Genomic DNA, 11,391 nt, shown 5'->3' on the forward strand with positions numbered 1-11,391 from the left:
GGCGCAGAATTCACTGTGCAGTGTGCAGTGCATTGCAGTGCATTCTGCAGGGTGAACACCTGCCTAACATCCTGCACATTTGGGTGTTCGTGGAACAGGGGGTTCGCCCAACCTTACTAACTAGTTATTTGCTCCTTGATTTGTGTTCTGCTTGTGATTCCTTTTATTCTCCTATTGTGATTTTGGATCCTGCTCTGTACTTCTGTTCAATCTGTTCCTGACCATGGCTTCATCCATGACCTTGATCGATTTGATGCTTGGCATTTGCTAATTTAGTACTTCATTGCCCAATTGTTACTAACCTAATCTTTATCTGTGACTTCACTTCTGCCTCTGATTTTTATCCATGCAATTGTCATACTTTTATGAATAGTCATGCAACATACCTGCTAACGTCATCATGAGCTCTGCCATTCTGAACTTGGAGGGGTAGAGAAAGGAAGCGCCACCTAAGTGCAGTATTAAAGAGGTTCTTTTAATGACACATTGTACAAAACACACTTACAAGAAGGTAAGGAAAGAAGGCTCATCTGTAACATCCTGTAGTCCTCGTCCCGGATCCATGGGCTGCTTAGAAGTGAAGATAGCAGAATGTGTGGAGTCTTCAGGCTTGTCCTGTGGCCATCAGGATGAGGCCTGTTCCAGCCTCACAGGTCACGTGACAGGTCATGTGATTACTTCTGAGGAACACTCCCGGGAGGAGGGTCAGACAGGAAGAACAAAGGCTGATTGGGCTACGCGCTCGGAGCCACTGCTCCTTCTATTGGCCTGATGGTGAGCTATAGAGGATGGTGCTTTTATGCTTATGTCGGCGCCATGGGACTACAGGTCCCAGCGTGGCCCAAGATAGCAGCAAACTAACAAATAAATATGATGGCATAAGTAGAAAAGCTGGATAAAATACTATAAAAGATGTGTATATAAAAAAATGTGTATATAAAAAAACACACGTATATAAAAACTGGGGTGTATGAGAACCAGGATAATTAAACATATGTATGTCATAAAACTATAGAGAATATATATATATATGTATAAAACACGGGCGCCAACAAAGAAAATATGTAAAATATATATATAAACATAAAGCATATATTGAAAATGCATATCAGGAATCACATAATGAGAGATGATCAAAAAAACATGTTTGCATGGATTATTAGAAGGGACCCATTCAAGAATATACATATATTTTTATAACACATAGGGAGGATGCTCAGAAGCCAACAGCACCTGGTATTCCCAGGGGGTCTCCCATCCAGGTACTAATCAGGGCTGACCCAGCTTAGCTTTTGAGATCAGGTGCTTTCAGGGTGATGTAGCCATGGGCGATCACGTACCCAATTAATACATGATTAATATCAGCTAGAAAACAGACAAAATATCACTATAATTGGGTAACACCAAAGGATTATAAAATATAGGCAAAATTAGGTAAAAAGAAGAAATGCTAAAACCGTAGTTGTAATTATTACAGCTAATGATTACAATACTTACAATGGTAGCAAATCGGACAGAGGAACTCTGTACAGGTAAGGGACATGGGGTAGTTAGGTGATTTACCACACATAGAGAAAAAAATATATAAAAATGATATTCTATGCTGTGCAAGGGATACACATAGTGGGTGTGCATACACATATACATATGCATGCACATGTACACATATAGGTATGCATCTAAATGTGTAGAAAAGGTGTGAGAAAATGCATAAATGCACACTTACATACACAAAATACACACATTAGCATATAAGGGAAGGAAGGAGGATAAGACATATCTACACAAAATAAAAATTGAGTTCACAACAATGTGTGAACCTCAATCTCCTCGTTCAACCCCCCAGGGCAAGAGTGCCCAGGGAATATATCCAATAAGATTCTTGCTGACACAGGTGTTTGTACCGTTCAGCGGCAGTGTAGATGGCAGGGATGGTCTCAACCACCCACACCTTGAGACCAGCTGTAGATTGGTCATGGTGGGTAAGGAAGTGCTTAGGAACACTGTGGTGGTCACGGCCCTTTTCGATAAACCGCCTGTGCTCGCCGAAACGCGCCCTAAGTGCCCTAATTGTCCTGCCGACATAAAAGAGTCCGCACGGACAGGTGAGGCAGTACACAACAACAAACGATAAAGAAAAATTATAAAATTCATTAAGGGTATAACTTTTCCCTTTAACGGAAAACATTTTTTGACCATGGTGTATAAGCTGACAAGTCAAACAGAGTGTTTTTTTACAGTGGTACATCTCTCTAAGGGGTATGAGTACTAGTCGTGATAAGATGGGTTGGACTGACTTATTTTTGCTTTTACTGGGTGCGATTTTGCTCTTTATATTTCTACATTTTCTGTATGCAACTTTGGGTTTTGTTTCAATGGTAGTTATCAAATGAGGGTACTCAACTAGAATGGGCCAGTGTGCCGCTAAAATCTTTTCCATGTTTTTGTACTTGTCATGGAACTGTCTAATAAAACGTGTGGGAGGCTTAGTAACAGGTGGTGGAATTTGTGGGCCTGTAGTTGGGTTGCGATAATTGTTAAAAGCATCTGAACTTTTGGACAAACCAGAGTTCCCCTTGAACTGCTGATTCTCCTGATGACTCCTTGCCTTACACTTCTGCTTGCATGTTCTGCTAGATCTTCCTACTTGGGATCTTCAGTTTGGGGTTCTGCAAACTACACCCCCTGGCACTCATGTTCCTCCTCTTCTTTTGCACCCTCTGCTTCATCTATAGGGGTGCTTTAACAGAGGATACAAAAGAGTCTATCCTTCTTATCATGGTCTCCTATCAGGAACATCATAAACAGAAAGGGAAATAGTTCAGACGTAAATCTATAAGTCCATATATTTTGTAAAACCATCATACTTGTGCTAGAATTTTTTCATTTTTTTTATCATTAATGCTTAGTATTATGACATTAGGGGTTATTTACGAAAGGCAAATCCACTTTGCACTACAAGTGCAAACTGCACTTGAAATTGCACTGAAAGTGCACTAAAAGTGCACTTTGAAGTGCAGTCGCTGTAAATCTGAGGGGTAGATCTGAAGTGGGGGAAGCTCTGCTGATTTTATCATCCAATCATGTGCAAGCTAAAATGCTGTTTTTTATTTTCCTTGCATGTCCCCCTCGGATCTACAGCGACTGCACTTCCAAGTACACTTTTAGTGCAATTTCAAGTACACTTTCAGTGCAATTTCAAGTACACTTTGCACTTGTAGTTTGCACTTGTAGTGCAAAGTGAATTTGCCTTTAGTAAATAACCTCCATTGTTTTCCAAGTTAAGCTCTGCTTTTGGAAGAAAAGTGTTACTGCGCTGATCTAATTATCCAGAGGTATTAAATCTCTGGGAGTATGGACATAAGTGAAATATCAGGGCCACAATGTACCCAATCTTAAATGTGAATAACCTGGATACAAACAATATATAAAAAAAAATATGAGAAATATATGAGTCATACAAATGTGACACAGTGATTTCAAACTTGAATCGCAGAGGGGGGTGGAATCACAACCCCCAAGAAGGAGAGGGTACAGAAGGTGAAGCAAAAAGAAAAAGGGTGGGTTAGGTGAAGGGATCTTCAACCTAACTAACATTGAATTCTCCCAGGAGGAACTACTGGTATTAGACAAGGGCATTAAGTTTGCGCCAAACAGGGACTTTAACAGTTTTTAAACTTTTATAGATTTGCAAAAAAATTATAAGAAAATTAAACCAGTAATAACACACACTGAGAAGTGTTTATACAGTAAAGTCAAAATATAGCAGCAGAAAAATTAAAACTGTATTGTTTCCTGCTGCTTATGGCCTCATGGTGTTTGATTAATTTTTAGTAAATACATTTTTTTAATTTTTTTAATAAACACAGCTTTTGACCACTTAAAGTAATATAGGTGATAAAATGTTGTTTCTTGTAAAGTGTCCCTGGCAGCGTCAACCAGAGACGGTGACTGCTACACAGGGACCATTGCCAGTAGCTAAAATGACTAACATTACATCCTGTGTGGAGAATTAGCCATTACCCAAAACAGGCATAGACTAACATAGGATGCTAGTAACCAAAATTGGCGGAACGGACACTTCCGGTGACGGAGGCAAGATGGCCGCACAAGCACTTCCGGTTGCGGCGATAATACAGGGAATAACACACAGGGCAATAAGCGCGCGCACACGGAGGGGGGGGAGGTGCACAAACGAACGGAGGTAGCAGCGCACATAGCGCCCCACACATACAGCCACCCTGGCTGCTGGGCATATTTTTATTGCTGACACCCAGTAACAACAGCCAGGACTGGCAAATAGCCAGGTATCCAGTAACCAAAATGGGGGAACAGGAACTTCCTGTGCCATCAGCCAAGATGGTGGCCGGAAGACTTCCTGTTTCCTGTGACCACCTTGCAGCATTTCAGGGAATCCACAGGGGTATATACATATTTCTATTGCTGACACCCAGTAACAACAGCCAGGACTGGCAAATAGCCAGGTATCCAGTAACCAAAATGGTGGAACAGGAACTTCCTGTGCCATCAGCCAAGATGGTGGCCGGAAGACTTCCTGTTTCCTGTGACTACCTTGCAGCATTTCAGGGAATCCACAGGGGTATAAATACAGCTTAAACAGTAGTGTCCACAGCTCTCCTGACGACGCAATTAGCGAAACGCGTAGAGGCTGTTTGGACACGCACATAGAGGGTGCAGCACACCAGCGCGCCCGGACCCCTTGTAGCAATACATGCGGAGCACAGCGGGGCAAGCACACCTCTTAGGACGCCATTTAAATGCTGGTCAGCGGCTTTTAACGGTTGACACTGCCAAAGACACTCAGTGCCGGTCAGAGGCACTTTATATTGTAAGTGTTATTTTTTTACCTTTTTTAAATAAATACATATTTTAATATACTACACTATGATGAGCCCCTTGTTTTTGAGGAATTGATGACACCTTGTAAAAGGGAAAAGGAGGCAACACCCACTGACGGACAAAGAAAAGACACCACTTTGGAGCCTAATAATATCTGGGGTCTGGTGAGTGTTGATTTTAACCATTGGTGATGGTGGCACATCTTTGTCGGGTGGAAGAGATGGCGGCACTTTCCTCTACACAGTACTACCAACATTGAACCTTGTGTTTGCTGGAACCTATTGTATAAGCGCAAGATTGCCTGACATTTGGACTATTTTTAAGTGCAGTCAGCACATAGCACATTTGTATGGTTGTTTGATAATTATTTCACTTTTTTGATATTTATTTTGTTCCAATATCGGTTATTGGACAACTCACGGTGCAGTTGGCATACTGCATATTGTAGTTTTATACACATATATACACAATATTTTTTGTAATATCTTTCGTATTGTTTTCACTATTTGGTTGGTCAGTAGCAGCAACAGCCATTTTTCTCATAGAAGCACTGTGGCATATGGATTGTATGCTGACACACTGATCTAGATATACGATTCAAGTTTGAAATCACTGTGTCACATTTGTATGACTCATATATTTCTCATATTTTTTTTATATATTGTTTGTATCCAGGTTATTCACATTTAAGATTGGGTACATTGTGGCCCTGATATTTCACTTATGTCCATACTCCCAGAGATTTAATACCTCTGGATAATTAGATCAGCGCAGTAACACTTTTCTTCCTCATGCACTATTGACCCCCACTAAGGGCACACAGTACTGCAGCAGATCACGGTTCACATTTATTTATTTATTTATTTATTTATTTTCTTTTGCGCCGGTGACATTCACAACCAATTGTAAGCTCTGCTTTTGTACTTTTTTTTACAAAATTCTAATAAATTGTATCTAGCTTTAGACTTGCTGAGAACATGTACAGCTGTTCTTTATAAGCAATAATTTCATACCAGAACACACTCATGGAAATGTTAAGTGGCCTGCCCGTCTGTAGTCATTTTAATTCAGCTGTAAATAAAAAAAGATTTTTAGAATTTAACACATTTCAATATGAATCACCATGTTGCAAAGTATTATATTTTTTGAATTACTAAACACACAGTTAGGATGAAACAAGTAGTCTGTAACATTCAAAGTATATTACACATACAGTATGCAGCATCAATATCTGTGGATCCAAGTGGACCATGGTTCCCAAAGTGATTTAAAGGAAGTTATCCCTCCCCCACAACCACAGGGTGCATTTATAGTAGTGGTAAAGTTTAGTGAGGACTACTACTGCTGAGGTGATTCGAGGCGAGCTGAGATTTACAATTTTTGGCAACCGTGAGGCAATCTTGAGTCTGGCTGCAATAAATATATGCGTAACTACCAAATATAGTGGACTGGAAACCTTATCTACTGTAGATCTGGATTCAGGACTGCCAAAAAGAGATGGGTGAACAGTTCAGGCCGAGCATGAGTTCGGGCCGATCGCAGAATACCCAAATTTGCAGGGTGTTCGCAGGGTGTTTGCCCCGACGAACACCCTGCAATGCACTGATCACTGCACAGTGCATTCTGTGTGTACGCTGGTTGTTAAGGAGCAGGTCCGGGTAGCCAGCCACGGTGTCCCTAACAACCAATGAGTCACCAACTGTCAATGGGTTTCCCCACTGACAGTTGAATAAATGGGTTTCCCCACTGGCTCGATGTCCGCCGGCCATCCGCAGTCGTGGCAAAAGAGAGCCAGAATGGGGATCTGTCAATGTAAACAAACAGATCCCCGTTCTGACAGGGGAGGTGAGAGAGGGATTAGCTGTTGCTAGTGATCAGGAACAGCGATCTTTCTCTTATCTTCTCCCAGGCATCCCATCCCCCATACAGTTAGAAACCTCCTGAATAACACAGTTAACACCTTGATTGCCCCCTAGCGTTAACCCCTTCTCAGCCAGTTCCATTTATACAGTGATCAATGCATTTTTATAGCACTGACCACTGTATTGGTGTCGCTGGTCCCCACAAAGTGTCACTTAGGGTCAGATTTGTCCTCCGCAATGTCGCAGTCCCGCTAATGTTTGCAGATCACCGCCATTACCAGTAAAAATAGTCACTAATTCTTTCCTCTATTTCGTAGATGCTATAACTTTTGCACAAACCAATCAATATAAGTTTATAAGTTTGTTTATCTATTGAAGAAGTCCTGAGCGACGAAACTGGTCTAGTAGTGGTTACACGGCATACTACTCGTGTTCCAGGAAAATGTTCGGAATATCGACCACCGTGTGTGTAATGCTTTGAAGTGAATAGGGGAACGAACGGAGCAGGGGGTGAGACTGACGGTTTACCTTAGGTCCGCCGAGACCATAATACAACAAGCTTATTGCGAAATTGTCTGTGGTTTGGAGCCCACTGCTGAGTTCATTGTTGAAGTGCCTCTATTTGTTTTGCTAAATGTGAGTGGAACGTGTGAAGGTTTCTTGTGCTGCTTTTAATAAATTAGTTTTGATATACTTCACTATTGGAGCCATTTTTACTTTTACATGTGGAGCAACTTCTGATTTATGGGAACACTGGTGGAATTGATTATTTTGTTTGGAGACTTTATTCAGTTATATTGCCAAGCATGTGAATGCAAGGCATATTCTATTGGTAAGCGCAATTCCTTTGGGTGTGGAGTCACTGAGCACTATGGTGTGGTGGAAGGTTTCAAGCAAGATTGTTTAAGAAGATTTTAAGTTTAATCACTTGGAATTAAATCACTTATGGACTTGGCTTGTTAAATTTATCCTTTTTATCACTGGATGGACGTTTTTTCTTGGAACATTTTATTATATATATTGCTTTTTTCATCATTATTTTTTCACTTCTCACATATACCTATTATGGTTTAATATGTGTATATTTTGTTATACATTTATTTAGGATTGTTCAAAATAATTTTTGCACATAGCGCTACTATTTTGTTCAATCAGAATCTTTCAAATATAAGTTTATTGCGATTTTTTTACCTAAAATATGTAGAATATTTTTGATATGTATTATAGCAGAAAGTAAAAAATATATTTTTTTCTCAAAATTTACGCTCTTTTTTTGTTTATAGCGCAAAAAATAAAAACCGCAGAGGTGATCAAATACCACCAAAAGAAAGCTCTGTTTGTGGGAAAAAAAGGACATCAAGTTTGTTTGGATAGAACATTGCATGACCTCACCGTGCCGCAGTGCCGTATTGCAAAAAAAGGCCTTGTCAGAAAGGACGTAAATCCTTCCAGAGCTGAAGTGGTTCATGAAGGACTTGTCAAAAACAGTTTCTTGTGGATTTATATTACACTTTTTTAGTTATTGGGAAGGGTACGATGTACCTGTTACCCATTCACATGGGGGGGCGGAATTTATTTCTTTTTTGGCAAGGTGACCCCATGCCGTTTTTTTCTTTATTTTTTCAATAGTCATATGTCGGCTATTGTAACCGCAAGTGTTTTTTTCCTTTAGAAGTGTCCTTTTTGCTATAGCATATTTTATGCATGCTACAGGTGCGACACTTTACAGGTGCATTAAGGGGAACCACCAGGCACTATATGTATGTTTCAATGATTTTTATTCAAGTTTTACAGAACAGATAACAAAGATCTCGGCATCTCATCAAGTATTGTACAGAGTCCTTAGTGCATTATACATATTATATACACAAGGAATCCTCTTGTGTTCAGAATACAAAAATGAAGGTTAGTCCATGGGACTTTAAATGAGTTGATCATAGAGGCCAAAACAAGTGAGTGGAATAAATAGATTAGAATTTATTGCAATTCCAAAAACATAATCATAGATGAGCATAAAAACATCATGAGGCATATAGCATAATAATCATAAATATATTAATACAGTCTTAGAAGATACATAATATACATATACATCTTTTGTACTGGATGTGTTTCACAAGCTTTGCTCGCTTTCTCAGGAGTTGATGCATGTACAGAATATCTAAAAAGTAGTAAATAGTAGTAAGGTATAACCTTCAATGATGTTTAAGGTTTAAAAAAAAAAAGCATGTGACCTCAGTACGGCACTCCATACTTACATGGTTGATATATCCAAAGGACTGATCCCAAATGGGAACAACGGAAAGTTACTCCAACCGGGAGCTGAAGGAGCGTGACCCGAGGCAGACAGTCAGGGACCCAGTGGAGGGCTACCATGGCGAAATGAAAAAAATGACAGGGTGTGTGTTCTGAATTGCCCCATTGACCATATGTGTCATGACAACTGTAATAAAGATATATATATATATATATATATATATATATATATATATATATATATATCTGAATCAATTAGTAATAAATGATCTGCAAATATAGGTAAAGTATTGATGTTTTATAGTAGAGTCAATGAGAATATGGACATAGATGCAAGCAGAAGAAAATGTGAAGATGATGGAAAAAATGGATAAGGAGGGTGGAGATTAGGGATGAGCTTCGAGTTCCAGTCGAACTCATGTTCGACTCGAACATTGCCTGTTCGCCTATTTCGGCGAACAACAAACAATTTGGGGTGTTCGCGGCAAATTTGAAAAGCCTCGGAACACCCTGTTAAAGTCGATGGGAGAAATCTAAAGTGCTAATTTTAAAGGCTAATATGCAAGTTATTGTCCTAAAAGGTGTTTGTATCAATGCAAAACAAGTTTTAAAAACGTCTGTTTTTTCGGGAGCAGTGATTTTAATAATGCTAAAAGTGAAACAATAAAAGTGAAATATTCCTTTAAATTTCATACCTAGGGGGGGTGTAAAGTTAGCATGTGAAATAGCGCATGTTTCCCGTACTTGGAACTGTCTCTGCACAAAGTGTCATTTCTGAAAGAAAAAAAGACATTTAAAACTGACTTGCGGCTTTAATGAATTGTCGGCTCTGGCAATTCAGAATGAATTCATTCATAAAAAATTCAATTACAAGGCCCTTCAGGTCTGGAATGGATATTTAAAAAAAAAAAATGACGTGGGGTTCCCCCAAATATCCATTCCAGACCCTTCAGGTCTGGTGTGGATTTTAAGGGGAACTCCACCCCAAATTTAAAAAAAAATGGTGTGGAGTTCCCCCAAAAATCCACACCAGACCCCTTATCCGAGCACGTTAACCTGGCCGGCCGCAGAAAAGAGGGTGGGACAGAGTGCTCCCCCCCCTCTCCTGAACCGTACCAGGCCACATGCCCTCAACATGGGGAGGATGTCCCCATGTTGATGGGGACAAGGGCCTCATCCCCACAACCCTTGCCCGGTGGTTGTGGGGGTCTGTGGGCGGGGGGCTTATCAGAATCTGGAAGACCCCTTTAACAAAGGGGACTCCCAGATCCTGCCCCCCCATATGTGAATTGGTAATGGGGTACATTGTACCCCTACCATTTCATGAAGGAAGTGTAAATAGTTGGAAAAAACACACACACACACACCGTAGAAAAAAGTCCTTTATTAATAGAAAAAAAAATCCAGCGGTGGTAATCCACTCGTCCAGGCATCCTGCTCCAACGTTGTCTGTATCCAGCGATGGGTGATCTCCTCTCCGGTCCAGCGATGAGAAGATCTTCCGGCATCCCGAGCTCCAGAGCACAGCATCGGAGGCCGCCTCTCTCCGCCGGACACAGCCCAGCGGAATGACGCGGGTGAAGCTATATAGGGGAGGCGGGGACACCTGTCACGTGACCCCGCACCCTCTGACGCACCCTCTGCTACGTCACTGGGGAAGCCCTGACTTCCCCCTTGCATCAGAGGGGGCGGGGTCACATGACAGGTGGCCCTGCCTCCCTTATATAAGAAATGTCAAAGCGTCAGTCGCGTCATTCCGCTGGGCTGTGTCCGGCAGAGAGAGGCGGCCTCCGATGCTGTGCTCTGAAGCTCTGGATGCCCGAAGATCTTCTCATCGCTGGACCGGAGAGGAGATCACCCGTCGCTGGATACAGACAACATTGGAGCAGGATGCCGGGACGAGTGGATTACCACTGCTGGATTTGTTTCTTTATTAATAAAGGACTTTTTTCTACGGTGTGTGTGTGTGTGTTTTTTCCAACTATTTACACTTCCTTCGTGAAATGGTAGGGGTACAATGTACCCCATTACCAATTCACATAGGGGGGGGCAGGATCTGGGGGTCCCCTTTGTTAAAGGGGTCTTCCAGATTCTGATAAACCCCCCCGCCCGCAGACCCCCACAACCACCGGGCAAGGGTTGTGGGGATGAGGCCCTTGTCCCCATCAACATGGGGACATCCTCCCCATGTTGAGGGCATGTGGCCTGGTACAGTTCAGGAGAGGGGGGTTCCATTCCAGACCTGAAGGGCCTGGTAATTGAATTTGGGGAGGCCCCCACGCTATTTTTTATATGAATGAATTCGCTCTGAATTGCCAGAGCCGACAATTCATTATAGCCACAAGTCAGTTTTAAATGTCTTTTTTTCTTTCAGAAATGACACTTTGTGCAGAGACAGTTCTAAGTATGGGAA

At 41.3% G+C, this 11,391-nt stretch overlaps 1 pseudogene; it reads right to left on the reverse strand.

The window, feature by feature from the left end:
* Nucleotides 1-1,221: 1,221 nt before the first annotated feature.
* Nucleotides 1,222-1,330, reverse strand: LOC120938408 (annotated as a pseudogene).
* Nucleotides 1,331-11,391: the final 10,061 nt, after the last annotated feature.

This window comes from Rana temporaria, chromosome 4, assembly GCF_905171775.1.
Source record: "Rana temporaria chromosome 4, aRanTem1.1, whole genome shotgun sequence".
Taxonomy (NCBI): Eukaryota; Metazoa; Chordata; class Amphibia; order Anura; family Ranidae; genus Rana; species Rana temporaria.